Source organism: Brachionichthys hirsutus, unplaced genomic scaffold, assembly GCF_040956055.1.
Source record: "Brachionichthys hirsutus isolate HB-005 unplaced genomic scaffold, CSIRO-AGI_Bhir_v1 contig_1156, whole genome shotgun sequence".
NCBI classification, from domain to species: Eukaryota; Metazoa; Chordata; class Actinopteri; order Lophiiformes; family Brachionichthyidae; genus Brachionichthys; species Brachionichthys hirsutus.
In genome coordinates this window covers 1-5,000 of record NW_027181254.1, presented here as the reverse complement: position 1 = coordinate 5,000, position 5,000 = coordinate 1, and the positions used below count along the sequence as shown (strand labels likewise).

General features: G+C 41.9%; 6 non-coding genes across 6 annotated transcripts; 3 read left to right on the top strand and 3 right to left on the bottom strand.

Annotated features, from left to right (window-relative positions):
- Window positions 1-533: 533 nt before the first annotated feature.
- Window positions 534-605, bottom strand: trnad-guc (transfer RNA aspartic acid (anticodon GUC)). The gene has a single exon. It is a non-coding gene; the product is annotated as a tRNA-Asp (tRNA).
- A 119-nt stretch (window positions 606-724) lies between these two features.
- On the top strand, window positions 725-843 carry LOC137917420 (5S ribosomal RNA). The gene has a single exon (XR_011106650.1). It is a non-coding gene; the product is annotated as a 5S ribosomal RNA (ribosomal RNA).
- Window positions 844-2,001: 1,158 nt separating this feature from the next.
- On the bottom strand, window positions 2,002-2,073 carry trnad-guc (transfer RNA aspartic acid (anticodon GUC)). The gene has a single exon. It is a non-coding gene; the product is annotated as a tRNA-Asp (tRNA).
- Window positions 2,074-2,192: 119 nt separating this feature from the next.
- LOC137917419 (5S ribosomal RNA) lies at window positions 2,193-2,311 on the top strand. The gene has a single exon (XR_011106649.1). It is a non-coding gene; the product is annotated as a 5S ribosomal RNA (ribosomal RNA).
- A 1,169-nt stretch (window positions 2,312-3,480) lies between these two features.
- trnad-guc (transfer RNA aspartic acid (anticodon GUC)) lies at window positions 3,481-3,552 on the bottom strand. Its single transcript has one exon. It is a non-coding gene; the product is annotated as a tRNA-Asp (tRNA).
- A 119-nt stretch (window positions 3,553-3,671) lies between these two features.
- Window positions 3,672-3,790, top strand: LOC137917418 (5S ribosomal RNA). The gene has a single exon (XR_011106648.1). It is a non-coding gene; the product is annotated as a 5S ribosomal RNA (ribosomal RNA).
- The last annotated feature ends 1,210 nt before the right edge of the window (window positions 3,791-5,000 follow it).

Here is a 5,000-nt window from a genome sequence, read left to right as displayed (position 1 = left end):
CTAAAGATGTTCTGATAAAGTTAAGTGGTTGGAACTGCTACTGCCTTCTTATTTCCAACCAGCACCACACCATTCCTGATGCAACTCTCTGCATTTATCCGGGCTTGAGACCGGCACAAGGGAGAAACTAGCAATGCTACGTTAGTTCCTGCTAACCGCACTACCCGTACTACCATGAGGCTGCATTACCCTGTATGGTTTGATCAGTGACATTATATATATAATTGTGCTTCCTTTGATCTTAAGATCTATTATTTGATCAGGATCTTTGATGTTCATCATCTTTTATTTGATCTGTATCTTTGATGTTCATCATCTTTTATTTGATTTGTATCTTTGATGTTCATCATCTTTTATTTGATCTTTGATCAGTGATTGAACAGCTGTGATTGGACAGCAAAGAATGAACCTTTTTTGTATCGAGACAGGATGGATCTCAGAATTAAATGTGTTCCAAGATTGATCAAGAAGTTGATTGCATGCTTAATTTCTTTGGAAAATATTTGCGCCGGATGCCTGGATACAGAGAACACCTCCCCGTCGGGGAATCGAACCCCGGTCTTCCGCGTGACAGGCGGAGATACTGTCCACTATACTAACGAGGAAGACGTAATCGCGCGAGGTGACGCCCGCTGGGAAAGTATTTAGTTTTTTTTTAAATACACGGCGGTCCGCCGAGTTTGGACAGTCGTGTTTATATACTGTCCTTTTCGCCGCGGCTTTCGTCTACGGCCATACCACTCTGAACACGCCCGATCTCGTCCGATCTCGGAAGCTAAGCAGGGTCGGGCCTGGTTAGTACTTGGATGGGAGACCGCCTGGGAATACCAGGTGCCGTAAGCTTTTCCTCATCCCTGAGGCTGCGGGCAAACAAAGTGGAATTTTTTCATCCGAAAGTCGGAAATCAAGATGGTTGTCAATTTGAAGACTTGTGATTGATGACTTTCCCTGAGCGGTTGATTGATTTCATAGGTTGATTTTATTTTTTTTATGACACAAGCATGGATGACGCCAGAGTAAAATGACCATGTGTGATTATATATATAAAATTGTGCTTCCTTTGATTTTTAGATATTTTATTTGATCTGTATATTTGATGTTCATCATCTTTTAATTTGATCTTTGATCAGTGATTGAACAGCTGCGATTGGACAGCAGAGATTGGACCTTTTTTGTATCCAGACAGAATCGATTTCAGAATTAAATGTGTTCCAAGATTGATCAAGATCAAGAAGTTTATTGCATGAATAATTCTTTTGGAAAATATTTTCGCCGGATGCCATTTTTTGTGTTCTATGCTTTCGCCACAAGAGGGCGTAAGTACTCTGATGCTGAGAAATAGGGACTGCAGAAGAAGCGAGAGAGAGAATGAGAGAAGAAGAATGCAGAGTTGATGTTCCAGTGCGAGTTGTACTAAAGATGCACTAAAGATGCACTAAAGATGTACTAAAGATGTACTAAAGATGTACTAAAGATGTTCTGATAAAGTTAAGTGGTTGGAACTGCTACTGCCTTCTTATTTCCAACCAGCACCACACCATTCCTGATGCAACTCTCTGCATTTATCCGGGCTTGAGACCGGCACAAGGGAGAAACTAGCAATGCTACGTTAGTTCCTGCTAACCGCACTACCCGTACTACCATGAGGCTGCATTACCCTGTATGGTTTGATCAGTGACATTATATATATAATTGTGCTTCCTTTGATCTTAAGATCTATTATTTGATCAGGATCTTTGATGTTCATCATCTTTTATTTGATCTGTATCTTTGATGTTCATCATCTTTTATTTGATTTGTATCTTTGATGTTCATCATCTTTTATTTGATCTTTGATCAGTGATTGAACAGCTGTGATTGGACAGCAAAGAATGAACCTTTTTTGTATCGAGACAGGATGGATCTCAGAATTAAATGTGTTCCAAGATTGATCAAGAAGTTGATTGCATGCTTAATTTCTTTGGAAAATATTTGCGCCGGATGCCTGGATACAGAGAACACCTCCCCGTCGGGGAATCGAACCCCGGTCTTCCGCGTGACAGGCGGAGATACTGTCCACTATACTAACGAGGAAGACGTAATCGCGCGAGGTGACGCCCGCTGGGAAAGTATTTAGTTTTTTTTTAAATACACGGCGGTCCGCCGAGTTTGGACAGTCGTGTTTATATACTGTCCTTTTCGCCGCGGCTTTCGTCTACGGCCATACCACTCTGAACACGCCCGATCTCGTCCGATCTCGGAAGCTAAGCAGGGTCGGGCCTGGTTAGTACTTGGATGGGAGACCGCCTGGGAATACCAGGTGCCGTAAGCTTTTCCTCATCCCTGAGGCTGCGGGCAAACAAAGTGGAATTTTTTCATCCGAAAGTCGGAAATCAAGATGGTTGTCAATTTGAAGACTTGTGATTGATGACTTTCCCTGAGCGGTTGATTGATTTCATAGGTTGATTTTATTTTTTTTATGACACAAGCATGGATGACGCCAGAGTAAAATGACCATGTGTGATTATATATATAAAATTGTGCTTCCTTTGATTTTTAGATATTTTATTTGATCTGTATATTTGATGTTCATCATCTTTTAATTTGATCTTTGATCAGTGATTGAACAGCTGCGATTGGACAGCAGAGATTGGACCTTTTTTGTATCCAGACAGAATCGATTTCAGAATTAAATGTGTTCCAAGATTGATCAAGATCAAGAAGTTTATTGCATGAATAATTCTTTTGGAAAATATTTTCGCCGGATGCCATTTTTTGTGTTCTATGCTTTCGCCACAAGAGGGCGTAAGTACTCTGATGCTGAGAAATAGGGACTGCAGAAGAAGCGAGAGAGAGAATGAGAGAAGAAGAATGCAGAGTTGATGTTCCAGTGCGAGTTGTACTAAAGATGCACTAAAGATGCACTAAAGATGTACTAAAGATGTACTAAAGATGTACTAAAGATGTACTAAAGATGTTCTGATAAAGTTAAGTGGTTGGAACTGCTACTGCCTTCTTATTTCCAACCAACACCACACCATTCCTGATGCAACTCTCTGCATTTATCCGGGCTTGAGACCGGCACAAGGGAGAAACTAGCAATGCTACGTTAGTTCCTGCTAACCGCACTACCCGTACTACCATGAGGCTGCATTACCCTGTATGGTTTGATCAGTGACATTATATATATAATTGTGCTTCCTTTGATCTTAAGATCTATTATTTGATCAGGATCTTTGATGTTCATCATCTTTTATTTGATCTGTATCTTTGATGTTCATCATCTTTTATTTGATTTGTATCTTTGATGTTCATCATCTTTTATTTGATCTTTGATCAGTGATTGAACAGCTGTGATTGGACAGCAAAGAATGAACCTTTTTTGTATCGAGACAGGATGGATCTCAGAATTAAATGTGTTCCAAGATTGATCAAGAAGTTGACTGCATGCTTAATTTCTTTGGAAAACATTTGCGCCGGATGCCTGGATACAGAGAACACCTCCCCGTCGGGGAATCGAACCCCGGTCTTCCGCGTGACAGGCGGAGATACTGTCCACTATACTAACGAGGAAGACGTAATCGCGCGAGGTGACGCCCGCTGGGAAAGTATTTAGTTTTTTTTTAAATACACGGCGGTCCGCCGAGTTTGGACAGTCGTGTTTATATACTGTCCTTTTCGCCGCGGCTTTCGTCTACGGCCATACCACTCTGAACACGCCCGATCTCGTCCGATCTCGGAAGCTAAGCAGGGTCGGGCCTGGTTAGTACTTGGATGGGAGACCGCCTGGGAATACCAGGTGCCGTAAGCTTTTCCTCATCCCTGAGGCTGCGGGCAAACAAAGTGGAATTCTTTCATCCGAAAGTCGGAAATCAAGATGGTTGTCAATTTGAAGACTTGTGATTGATGACTTTCCCTGAGCGGTTGATTGATTTCATAGGTTGATTTTATTTTTTTTATGACACAAGCATGGATGACGCCAGAGTAAAATGACCATGTGTGATTATATATATAAAATTGTGCTTCCTTTGATTTTTAGATATTTTATTTGATCTGTATCTTTGATGTTCATCATCTTTTAATTTGATCTTTGATCAGTGATTGAACAGCTGTGATTGGACAGCAGAGATTGGACCTTTTTTGTATCCGGACAGGATCGATTTCAGAATTAAATGTGTTCCAAGATTGATCAAGATCAAGAAGTTTATTGCATGAATAATTCTTTTGGAAAATATTTTCGCCGGATGCCATTTTTTGTGTTCTATGCTTTCGCCACAAGAGGGCGTAAGTACTCTGATGCTGAGAAATGGGGACTGCGGAAGAAGCGAGAGAGAGAATGAGAGAAGAATGCAGAGTTGATGTTCCAGTGCGAGTTGTATGATGAAACATCTCAAACTGTATCCAGTCGGCGTGACGAGGCTCATTTCTGACATTTAGCAATTCTAACAAATACTAAAAGTTGTAACACTTGAAAGACCGTAACAAAAAAAAACTTGAATGAATTAAACTGTAAACTAGACCACTTATTAGAATCCTTTATTGACAAAGGTATTTTCAAATACAGAAGAAGAAGAAAAAGCAGTAATCATACAGACACTTCACTGCTGGTCAGCAAATATAAAAACAGGTTTATTATGTACAAGAGCGCAGTTAATGTGTGTTTCTAGCGTTTGTCATCCCAGGAGACGTCAGACCTGCTCGCCGAGGTCCAAAACCCAAAACTTGTCCAGGTTGTAGAAGCAGGCCTTGACGATCCGCCCTCCAAAATAACGTCCGTTCAGATCCACCACGGCTGCAGGGGACAGAGAGCGACGGCGTCAGACCGCAGCAGCTACACGGATCGGCCGTTCATCAGCAGCAGCACGAGCACCGAGCGACCGAAGAGCAACGCAGAGGAGCAACGCAGAGGAGCAACGCAGAGGAGCAACGCAGAGGAGCAACGCAGAGGAGCAACGCAGAAGAGCAACGCAGAGGAGCAACGCAGAAGAGAAGCTCGCATGAGGGATGATCGCCAGACCTCT